This window comes from Lepus europaeus, chromosome 12, assembly GCF_033115175.1.
Source record: "Lepus europaeus isolate LE1 chromosome 12, mLepTim1.pri, whole genome shotgun sequence".
Taxonomy (NCBI): Eukaryota; Metazoa; Chordata; class Mammalia; order Lagomorpha; family Leporidae; genus Lepus; species Lepus europaeus.
In genome coordinates, this window is record NC_084838.1 from 58537055 (window position 1) to 58549689 (window position 12635).

The following is a 12635-nucleotide window of genomic DNA, read 5'->3' on the forward strand; positions in this document are numbered from 1 at the left end:
CTGGCCACTCACCATGTGGAATACATTTAACTTTGGCTGAGTTGCCAACTCATACGCCTCCTGCAATTTCTTTGTTATATACAAATTCTGCAAGTTATTGTAGTTTCTTTTTTTAAAAAAATTGAGATTTTGTTGACTGGATAGTATGTTTGTTTAGAAGGAGGTAAATGCACAGAAGAGGAACAGTGCACAGGTTCCTGTATAATTGTGTTTTTATAGAAAGAAAGCTGACCATTTGAGAAATTGTCACTGAAATAAGTAATTGTCAAGGAATTTGCAAAAATGACTTTTCCCCTAAGATTGTATGAGAACTTTAGTTCTAAGATTAAACTACAGATTCACATTTTCAGTCAGCTGGCTGTTTTGTGTGCAACAGAAGAAACCATCTCATTTGGTTTATTACTGTTTCCCGAACACCCTGACTTCATTGATCAGTTGTTTGGTTATCATAAAGACACAGTCTAAATGTGTCTTGATGCTGAAGTTTCAGGTGATATTAATCGTATTTAAAGTAGTAGGCTATGAGCTCTTCAAAATATAACCAAAGCATTTGAAATTGCAGCTACTCATTTTTTTTTTGCAGCTACTCATTTTTTATAAAAGTTTGTATTTGTTTATGAAGTTTAGTAAAATAGAACGTAATGAAACAAAAAATGCTGACACAGCTTAGCATCTGAAATGTTAATCCTTCCCATTTAGCTACTATTTTGGAGGGTGGGGACCCAAAATATGACAATGTGAATAAAGTTAGGTCTCTAACGTTATTTCTTAAAAAATGTAGTTTCTAACAGTATTCTTAGAGATACATTTTGCCTTCAGACTCAAATGACAGTACGTTAAAAATGGAATAAACTTATCAAAATGAAAATTTTAAAAAAAAATCATTAAAATATAGCCATAGTATTGTGGTTGGGAGTGTGCCTTGAGTAAATTTTTATTTCTAGGAAAATTGTTAATGACTTTTGATATGATTTATGATTTTTCACAGTGTTTGATGTTCATTTTTGTTTTGAGAAAAATAAATCTGGTATGCAAGGGAATTGGGAGCGAGAAAGATTTCTTGAACGAGATCAGAGATCAGAGAGACTTTTCTTGAGTGATTCCATTGCTGATCCCTTCATACAATACGGTGCCTTGTTTTCCTCAAAAGCATTTAGCACTATGTGCTGAAGAGATTGTGGAGATAGATAGAGGTGCTGCTTTTCCGTTTTTTAATCCGTTATTCAGGTGTTGACGATAGCAGTGTAGCAGGCATCTTTACCGAGTTTAAATGCAACAGGAGAGGCTATTTTATAAGTAAATTCTCATAGTACTGGACTAAGTTTGCACCTAGCAATGCTTTTTTTTTTTTTTTTTTTTTTTTTTTTTTAATGTTGGGCTTACCTGGAAAAGCCTTTTAAATCATACCAACTTGAAACCTAAAAAATATAAAGCATTCTTCAGGGATAATGGATATGTTTCATCTCGTAGGTGACTTTTGACAGAGTGATAGTGAATGCTTTGAGAAGCTGGGATGGGCAGATCTGAAGAGTTCTGTGCTTATTTGGCAATGCCAGGAGTAGCTACTGAGTGAACAGGCAACGGATGCTGCCCTAGACACATTTCCCTAGCTTGGGAGCTCCTCAGTCATTGTAATCATTCATTTATTGATCCAGTGTTCATTCATTCTGCTAAATTTCTTGAACACCCTCAAGTACGAGGCGGCAGGCTGAACGTGGTAAGAGGGTCAGGGTGAGGGTGAAACAGGCATGTTTGTATCCTTGAGTGGGAAGCTTAATTGTCCATTAACAAAAATGTAAAATAGGGCAGGCCACTGTTTTGTCAAGAATATATGATGGTTAAATTAAGAGATCCTCAGTTTGGGTGCAAATAAGAAGGATTATTCAGTTGCAGAATTCTGAAAGATTCTAGAGCAACATTGAAAGATTTGAGAGAGCACTTGAATTGCTGATTGGGTATGCCAGGCATTCTGGAGAGGTGCCCATTCCCATCCGATATGAATAGGTGATCCCCTTGTCAAATATCTACACCATAGGCAGCATGTCTTTCATTCCAGGCAAAAGCAGTGGGTACCGGAAAGGAAGTGAGAGGGGCAGCCCAGAGGTGAGTGGCAAAGCCTTGTGTTGCTGGTTGAGCTGCCAGTTAGAATATAATTTTCAGAAAATATTTTAGATGGATATTCTTATTTTTTAAAAGATTTATTTATTTGGGAGGTGGAATTAGAGAGGAGAGGGGGAGAGAAAGACAGATAGCTAGACATATCTTCCATTTGCTGGTTCACTCCCAAATGGCCACAAGGGTCAGGGCCTCCCATGTGGGTGGCAGGGCCCCAAGTGCTTGGGCCATCTTGTGCTGCTTTCCCTAGTGCATTAGCAGGGAGCTGGATTGGAAGTGGAGCAGCCCAAACTCAAACCTGCACTTGTATGGGATGCTGGCATCATAGGCAGCAGCGTAACCTGCTGAACAACAACACCAGCCTTAGGAGTATTTTTACTGTAGATAGCAATGTACTGACCCGTCTTTCTGTGAAACTGTACAAAATGTACATGATTAAGGCTTAGTCTTAGGAGTGCCCTCCTCCACCATTCTCCTTCCGTGGAATTCTTAGTTTTCTTTGACTTAGTTTGCTCCCTCAAAGCTAAAACTCATTTAGGCATCAGTTCTTCCAGAGACTAAATAACAAAAAAACTCTGAAAAACTGTTTTCTCACGTTTGCCTAGTTAACCCCTTGTGTTCTATGAAAGACTGTCCATTTTCTGCTAGTGCATACTGTGTACTTCCTTATGTTTCAAGGCAGAATGGACAAATACAACACCAGCAGATGTCCTAGCTCTTGGATCTTCTGTACCTTCTAGGGAAACATGAGAATTCAGGCAAATCCCATAATTGAACACTCCTGCCTCAGGTGTCTCTCTCTTTTGATATAGCCTGCATACTTTTCCTGGATGAAACACAACTTTCATTATTTCACTTTTCTGTTCAGGAACTGAAAGTCCAATTTTTAAGGTTTCTGCAGTTTGCCTGTATCTTTTCTCTGTAATTTCATACTTTTCATCTACCTAAGGAACAGTGCTTTCTTATACTGACTTTTATTGTGCTTCCCTGCCCATTTTATTTACTGTCTTCTCTTTGCCTTACAGTAAGTCTGTTTAGCCCACGATCTACCCATATCCCTCTTTTGGCCAAATTGTTTGTGCTCCTGGAAGTAGAATAGCTAAAAACACATGTACTGACTTGTGGCACTTCTGCTGTGGTATGAGAGAACATTTATTTACATCTTTCATTAACCCCATGTGCTTATAAGTCTCTCCAACTACACTGTAAGTCAGGTGAAATTAGAGGGTCTGGTCTTGACTATTAACACTGTGCTCACGTGAGCCCAGTAGAGATCCAGGCAAAAATGGTGCTTTGAGCATCCAAGAAAGACGAAACAGTCTCCAGGCTTAGATACTGAAGGTCTAAAGTTCATAGCCCTCAGGTTTTGCTCAGGTTTTACTAAGAACCTTAAAAGTATTTGGTTGTTTGTTAAATTTTTCATTGTGTTAATTGCTAGTACACACACATTGTAAACAATGATAAAAGAGTATAGAGTCTAATACAGAGAAGACAAATTTCCCATCCCTCCTCAGAGGCAATCTGTTTATTATATTCTTAAAAGTATTTCTGTAAACAGCTTAACATAAATAGAGAAGTGTTTAGGACCCCTCCGTACTTCCCCTCCCCGCTTCGCTGAGCCTCTCCTGCCTTTCTACATGAATGGTAGTGTACTGTATTTACTCTTCTGCATCTCACCTTTTACTCATGATTTTTTTTTTTTTTTTATTTGAGAGGCAGAGTTAGAGAGAGAGGGAGAGGTCTTCCATCCGCTGGTTCACTCCCTAAATGGCCAAAACAGCCAGAGCTAAGATGATCTGAAGCCAGGAGTTTCTTCCGGGTCTCCCATGTGGGTGCAGTGGCCCAAGCACTTGGTCATCTTCCACTGCCTTCCCAGGCACATTTGCAGGGAGCTAGATCAGAAGTGCAGCATCTATGGCACTGCAGAGGCTTAACCTACTATGCCACAGTGCGGGCACCATTCTCACCATTCTAATGATTTTTAAGAAGTGTTTCTTGGGGCCAGTGCTGTGGTGTAGCAGCTAAAGCCACCACCTGCAGTGCTGGCATCCCATATAGGTGCTTCTTTGAGTCCCAGCTGCTCCACTTCTGATTTAGCTTTCTGCTATGGCCTGGGAAAGCAGTGGAAGATGGCCCAACTGCTTGGGCCCCTGCACTTATGTGAAAGACCCAGTAGACGCTCCAGGCTCCTGGCTTCGGATCTACCCAGCTCTGGCTGTTGCTGCCGTTTGGGGAGCAGACCTGCGGATGGAAGACCTTTCTCTCTCAGCCTCTGCCTCTTTGTAACTCTGCCTTTCAAATAAATAAATAAATCTTTTAAAAAAAAAAGTGTTCCTTATCATTTTTTAAAATTTATTTGAAAGAGTTACACAGAGAGAAGAGAGGCAGAAAGAGGTCTTCCATCCACTAGTTCATTCCCCAATTGGCCACAATGGCCAGAGCTGCACCAATCTGAAGCCAGGAGCCAGGATCCAGAAGCTTCTTCCGGGTCTCCCACATGGATGCAGGGCCCCAAGGACTTGGGCCATCTTACACTGCTTTCCCAGGCCAAAGCAGAGAGCTGGATTGGAAGTGGAGGAGCCGGGTCTCGAACCTGCTCCCATATGGGATGCCGGCGCTTCAGGCCAGGGCATTAACCCGCTGTGCCACAGCGCCGGCCCCAGTGTTCCTTATCAGTACTTACTACATTTTCTCATTTTTTCCTAATGACTATGTAATATTTCTTTGGAAAGGCTCATAGTAAAATAGCAAATTCTAGAAGTGGGAAGAAGGCAGATATTAGATACGTGATAAGTTAATTACAGCTAGTGACAAAAGGGTCAAGTAGTAGATTGTTGAATTTAAAACAACAGTATTCATGTAGGTTCCCTCCCCATCTCAGGGCAAATAGAGCTTCCAAGCCCTGAGAAATTTTGGAAAGTGTCACTAAATATTCATGGAACTTCTAAATGAAAAATTACAATTATCAGTAAAATATCATACAAAAACATGGGTTTATATGCAGCAATTTTTAAAGAAAGAGTTTATCTAAAAGGGTAGATACCTGGAGAGGTAATTCAGGATATTGGGATGAGTACATGTTTTGAAATTGAACAAACTTAGTTATGAATTCCCACTTTGACATTTAATGCAAGACTGTGGCCAAGTGACTTAACTCTTTTAGCTTCAATTTCCTTATTTGTAAAATGAGGATAATAATACCATCTCATAGGACCTGTGAAGAACAAATGAGAAAATATTTTATATTTTGCACAGTACCTGGCATAAAACACGTGTGCCATAAATTACAGATTAACATCTCCCTGACTGTTTGTCTATCTAGAATGATTCCTTAAGAGCTCAGAATGCTGCCATCTTTTATAAAATTGCATATATAATTGTATCTTGTATAAAGCCTCCCACAATGTCCTGTACGAAGTAAGAACTTCACACGTATGCACAGATTCAGTTCTGTCATCAGAAGCCTCAATCTCTAGAAAGAAATACGAGGATATGAACTTGGTCATATGTGCCGTGTGAAGATGCTCTCCTTAGCTGAGCATCAGAATCTCAACCTGTGTGCTTGTAAATGCTCTAACACTTCGTGCATTGGGGTTGCACAGGAAAACTCTGGTGATCTTATTTGCTGATTACTGTGGGTAAGTCTTCCCCCATGGCCCATTTCATGTTAACCAATGTGAAATCATCTTGCTTATAAAATTCCTGAAAAGTTGACAGCTCTCACCAGTCAGTAAGAGCAGCTTACTTAAATTAGTGGATTCTCAGCTGTCTTGGCTATTGCTTTTAACTTCAATCTGAAAGGAGTTTGGGAGACCCAAGCCCTGAAAAATGGTCCAGGCTCTTCCCTCAACTCATTTTTTGACTTTGCCTCAGTACTTGACTATATAAAAACAGTCCAATAAGATTAGTTTTCTAGAATTTTTTAGACAGCCTCTGGTCTCAGGCTATGGAGGCCAAGGGGGTCAGGCTTTATACTTCTTATCTTGCATATTCAGTATTAGCACTTTTTTTTCTAAAAGGTCTCCCCTGGTTAAAAGCAAATATGTTTGCAAACTACTGTGACTAAAGTAGCTGTCACAATGCTCATGAATGTAATTGTACACAAGGCCCTGATATAGTTTATTCACTCATTGTATATACATGCACATAAGTACATATATATGTGTGTGTATAAATATATATATATATATTACATATATATTACTAATATAAGGTTTAGGAAAATAAAAAGAATGTAATACATTTCAGTGTTATTTTTATCAGAGGTAGTGATAACAGAAGACATCTTTGTTACTTGGCATTTTATTTAAATATGACTTTCATTTATATGTGAATGAATTCTTCATGTATTTTAGATGAATGCAAAGTGACTTATAGGGCATCTCACAAACTCAGATGGCTGTAGTGGCCAGGCAAATAATGGAATTGAAACAAACAGGCAGGGTTTAATGCAGTGCAAAGTGTTGAGACTACCTATCCAAGAGCACATGCTAGCAGGAGTAGCTTCTCTGCTGAGTGCTGTTGTGAAGAAACATGGATTTCTGTTACCACATCTTAGTCCTTAACACCTCACCCTTTGCTTCTTTCTCCCTGTGCCCTGGAAATCCATATTTTAATTTAAAATGTCTTGAATTTTACATGTTGCCACTAATTAAACACACATGCACATTCATACACACTCTCTTAGGGAGCCAATCAAAATATATCTGAGGGCCAGACTTAGAAATCTCAAAATATGTCTGTGGGCTCCTAGTTGGAAATCTCTTTTTACACATGTAAATATAAAGCAACTAATGTTTATTGAGTGCTTATGTGTAGGGACTCTTCTAAATCTTTCACAGTAATCAAAATAGTTCCTCTTCGTAACTGTTCAGTGAATTGGCACTGTTATTTTCATTTGAGATGAAGAATTTTGACTAAGTAACTTGCTTTAGTCATATGATTAGGAAAAGTTTCTTCAGGTATTCAGACCCGAGCAACCTCTGCAGACTTGACCTCTAGGATCTCTCTCACTGCATGTGCTAGAAGCACACACACACACACACACACAAAGTCTAAGTAACTGAATGTAAAGCCTAGGTAGAGACCATTGTCTAATATTGGCTCTGTAGTGTAGGGTGCTAGGATTTGTGCATATGTGTGTGCTTGCTGTAATGAAGCACTGGAGCACTATATGCTTTCATACTTTATACGATTTTTCTGATAAAGCTCGGTGAGACTATGTAAAAATTTCACAGGGAGTTTCTTTTTGCTACAAACTAGACATCCTGAGCTTTGGGGCCAACATTGTCTGTGTCCAAGGGCAAAAGTTCTCTTTCTTCGCCTTGCCATATTTAAACCCCACCCGTGGAAATGCTCCAAGTCCTGAGTGATGATCACTTCCTCTGGGCAAGTGTATGAAGAATAAAAGTAAATCTAGCAGGAGGAATAAATCCCAAAAGACAGTGATAAGTACTTGAGGTCAGAGACTGTGTCTTTTATAGTTTGTCTACATACCAAGCTCATTAATATGAATAATCATCTTAGCTGTAGTGGTTGTAGTAGCAAAAATAATATAAAAGAATGGGCTTGTCCTATGTTTTTACATCAGCTTCCATTATTTCTATGCTTTAGGGAGGTCTTGTTAAGAGAGTGATGTGAAATCAAGTCAAATCAAGTCTCATATTTCTCCTTTATTTCCATTTCTTTTTCCTACCCATGTAATTGTTTTTTCAAATATTTTTCAACTGCAAAAACTCCAGCTCTATAGGGGTAACACTAACACAGGAAACAAAAAACAGGGTGGGAAAAATTCTATATATTTATCCATTTAGGTTTTCCCAGGGGGATTCTGGATCATCCTTTCCATCATAAACCTCTTTACAGGTTATTCACTTGGTGTGGAATGGGCACGTGATGGGGAAGAGCCAGTTCCTCTAGCAGGATTCTTCTCAACACTCTGCTCTGTACCCTCTAGTGAATGGAAAGAACCCCAAACCTTCATTTTCAGGACTATATCTCAGCCCCTGGCTCCTGCAGAAAACCAGTGTGGTTCAGATGTGGGATGGGAAGAGTGGTTTGCGTTGGCATCAGCCTTGCGGGTGCTTTGGGGCTGGCGCACACACAGCTGTGGGTTACAGATGCTTGCTCTCTGGTATTAATGTGGCCAACATGCGAAACCATGGCACCCACAATACTACACAAAGGTCCACGCCTCTGATAGTTGGAGAATTAACTCCTGGCTGAAGAAATTCCTTCCTCAAGAGCTGGAATATGTTCTAGAACAGAAGGTCCTCTTTCAGAGGGGTGGGCCCGAGAACAGAATGCTTGATGATACTGGACTGGGCACCAGGGACTGTATCATGGGGGTGTCTACAGCCTTGGGAGCTTTAACCAAAAATAGAAAAAAAAAATGCAACTCTAACCCTAACATTCATAAATTCCAAATTCCAGACTGTGCATGCAGTAGGAAGCTTGGACACTCAAGTCATTGTGTAGTTTCTCTGGAGATATCAAGTGTAGACTGTTAGTGGTAGTTGCCATCTGGCCTGACTCAGGGTGTGTTAAGAATGCTTCCACCAATTTTTCGTTTCTCTGAGCTGTGTCCAAGGATGGTAGATACAAGAGAAAGGAAACAAGCATGGGATTAGGTTAGGTGGTGCTTTCTTTGTGAATTCAATAACTTAGACTGTTTGCAGGGCCTAGGGATTTTTGTTGCATCCTACTTAGGAGACCTATGCTTCTTTCTAATGGCGCACTTGAGAGAACTGGGATATTTCAGCTAGTGAGATAGTTTTCTCACTCAGGTACAATTTCCAGTGAAATGGTAGCTTATAAGTATCCAGAAGTTAGTTTATTGACTCTTATTGCACTTCTGAGTACCTAATAAATAATTTATTAGTCTGATGGATATGTGGCTACCTAACTATGGGGCATGAAATATGCACTGTTTTTCTAATACACTGAGGGAAACCTGTTTATAAAGTATTTAGTATTGGTTTTATAATGCACTGTTGACAACTGGAGACCACAAAGCTCAAAGATCAATGTCATTTTGGCCCACAGTATTAATGCTGCTTTATAAAGCTCTGTGACAGGTTGCTTGGACAGTGGTCCCTACTGTTAGGAAGGCAGCTGTCCGGGCTGGCAGGCCAGCAGATGAATGTCTTTGTCCATGTCCCTGAGATAATGCTAATACTGGCCAGGTGATGGAGCCCATCGATTCCTTCTCCCGGAGAAGGACTCTGGATGAAAATTGCAGGTTTCTGCTCATGTGGGCCTTGTTAATTGGGCAGAGAGTTGGTGTGGCTTTGTATCTGGAGACAGGAATCAGGCAACAAGGAGTGGAACTTGGCTCTCCTCAGCTCTGTCTCGTGTGTTAGCATAGTGACATTCTTCCACATCACCTACTCCTTCATTCAAATCTCCTAAGTGACATGGCTTAAAGTATTTTGATTTTTGTTCACCTTGGGGAATTTCCTTAGCCAGGAATAAATTCACAGACATTGAAAAACTCTACATAATAAATGTTTAGAATGGTGGGATACTTAAAGATTAAATAATTTCATCCAAATTCAGTTTTCAGTGTTTCAATTTTCTGTATGAGAACCGCCCGCTATGGGAATGTGGTGTAACGACAATGATGTATAATGTGCTATTGCCTATTAGGGAGTATGTTTTTAGAATGAGGCATTTTTTTTCTTTGCTTTAAGAACTCCTTGCTGGTTCTAAGTATTCCACTTCCCAAACTGGGAACTCTGAACTATATTTTCTTGAACCCAGTTGAATTGTTATATCTCATGCAATTTTAAGAACCAGGGTTTGAGTTCTTTCTGCTGTATGCTAATTCTTTTATTCATTCTTTATTGATCTAGAGTTTCACTTAACCTCATCCTATTGGACCAAACCTGTTCTATGCTCTTGTGATCCTTGATTTCAGCCTTTTTTCTTTTCTGGATGATAATTTCTTCTGTATAGCCATCACTTATTGAGCATTTACATGGTTGTCCCATGACTACCAAAAATTTATATACTCTGTGTCTTTGAACAGATGTACCATTTAGTATAAGGAATGGGTACTAACTTGATTTTCTAACATAAATACTCTTTTTTTAAATTAAGATTTATTTATTTATTTAGAGGCAGAGTTACAGACAGAGAGGGAGAGACAACAAGAAAGGGCTTCCGTCTACTGGTTAACTCCCCATATGGCCGTAATGGCTGGAACTGAGCCAATCCGGAGCCAGGAGCCAGAAGCTTCTTTGGGTCTTCCGAATGGGTGCAGGGGTCTGAACACTTTGGTCCATCTTCCCCTGCTTTCCCAAATGTATCAGCAGAGAGCTTTATCAGAAATGAAGCAGCTGGGACTTGAACAAGCACCCAAAGGGATGCCACTACTGCAGGCGAAGGCTTAACTATGCCACTGCACCTGCCCCAACATAAGTACTCTTAATACATGTATTTCTTAATCACAGAAGTCTTTCTTTCTCTGTTACCTTTAGTTTCTGATAAAAAGTGGGGTTTTTTTTTATCCCTTTAGGGGCACCCTTTTCATTTGTGTTCTTGATCACATTCTCTCCTAGGACCCTTCTATATCATTTTCCCTCTGGCTTAGATCTTCAATATCCTTTTCTCTGTTGGCATCATCCCCTTTGTCTGTGATTGACTCTTATTTCCCTGTAGTGAAAAGCAAACTGTCAACTCACCAACACAGCTTCTCCTAGGCCTTGCTAACTTTTCAGGCCACCTTTCTCTTCCTTTACCTGCTTCCTTTGTAGAATTTCTCCAAGGAATGTTTATCTTTCTGCTTCTTGTCTTTATAATTTGCTTGCTTCTTTTTTTATGTTTCTTTTTTTTTTTTAATTTTTGACAGACAGAGTGGACAGGAGAGAGACAGAGAGAAAGGTCTTCCTTTTGCCGTTGGTTCACCCTCCAATGGCCGCCGCGGTAGGCGCGCTGCAGCCGGCGCACCGCGGTGTTCCGATGGCAGGAGCCAGGTGCTTATCCTGTTCTCCCATGGGGTGCAGGGCCCAAGAATTTGGGCCATCCTCCACTGCATTCCCTGGCCACAGCAGAGAGCTGGCCTGGAAGAGAGGCAACCGGGACAGGATCGGTGCCCTGACCGGGACTAGAACCCGGTGTGCCGGCGCCGCAAGGCGGAGGATTAGCCTATTGAGCCACGGCGCCGGCCATAGTTTGCTTGCTTCTTAACTCCTCTGGTATACGGAGTCTATGTATCTGTCAGGCTACTAAGATACTTCACTTGTGATATATAATATAAAATATTTCAGCCACAGATATATGTTGAGAATGGTACACTGAATACCTGTTTACTCAAACTTAAGATCTGATAAAGTACAAACACATCTGAAGCGTGTTGGATCCCTGTTTAAATTCTGTTGTACCAGACACCGTCAGTCCCTCTTACTACCGACCCTGCATTCCTTAGCACCATTTTGATTTTGGTGTTTATCATTCCCATGCATTCTGTTTTGTTCTTATTATTTACAATTCCATTTGGTTTTGGTACACCCTAAGAATAGTAATTTTTTTTTTTTTTTAGAACTTTTAGAAGTCTTGACCATCCTACCTCCTGTAAACACTGTCTTCCTTATTATTCAGAACATTGGACAATCATGATGTTTCTGTCAACACTGGATCTTCTGTCTTCTCCCCTAATAATCATGTGTCCTGCAAGATGCCAACCTTGGGCACCATCTGTTCCTCTTGTGACAAGTCTGTGTCAATGGATCTGTGGTCTTCTAATTCCATTATCTATTTCTGAACCTTTCTCATTGCCTAGTCATCCGCATAACATGCTGTTGGACACCCTCTATTCCTACAAATCCCCCATCCCCACCCCTGTTGATGGAAGCCTTAGTGTCATCATCGACTCTTCTCATTTGTTATCAACATCTTGTCAATCATTCTTATCTCCTTGATTAGTTATCTTCACAGTGTCTTTTATATTTTATTCTTCTTCCCCCAGCCCGATTAAAAGCAATTTACCAACTGCATTCTAATAGCTTCCTAACTGATTGTTTCACTTCTGTTACACATTAGTAAAACTTATAGGAACATAATAATGATCATACCATGTTGCTATTCTGAAGTTTTCAGAATTTTGATAGTTGGAATACTTTGCAGCTCTTCACGATGGGGTACAGGACCTGCCTATTATCATTGTGCCTGGTGACCATCTGTCCTGTCATTTGTTCTTTATTCTGGTCCAGTGGTATCACTTCTTTAGGAATAGTATTGGTGCTTCAAGCCAGAGTAAGGGCTGTCTCAGCGTAGAAGCTTTCTTTTACCACTGGCTGGAAGGAAATCTCTTTTTCCCGGGTCATATAGAGTTCCTCTGCTGTTTTCTCTTATCACGTTCTGTTTTTATTAAGATGGTGTTGGTTCATGGTTTATCTTAGGGCTAGACTGTAAACTTTTTTTAAAAGAGTTTTTGTTTAATTTTAAAGCAGAGTGACAGAGACAGAGAGGGAGATCTTCCATCCTCTGGTTCACTCCCCACATGGCTACAATATGCCAGG

General features: G+C 40.2%; 1 protein-coding gene across 24 annotated transcripts in view; it reads left to right on the forward strand.

Moving 5' to 3' along the window:
- BNC2 (basonuclin zinc finger protein 2) overlaps positions 1–12635 on the forward strand; it is a 454605-nt gene that overhangs the window by 122625 nt on the left and 319345 nt on the right. The window lies entirely within an intron of this gene.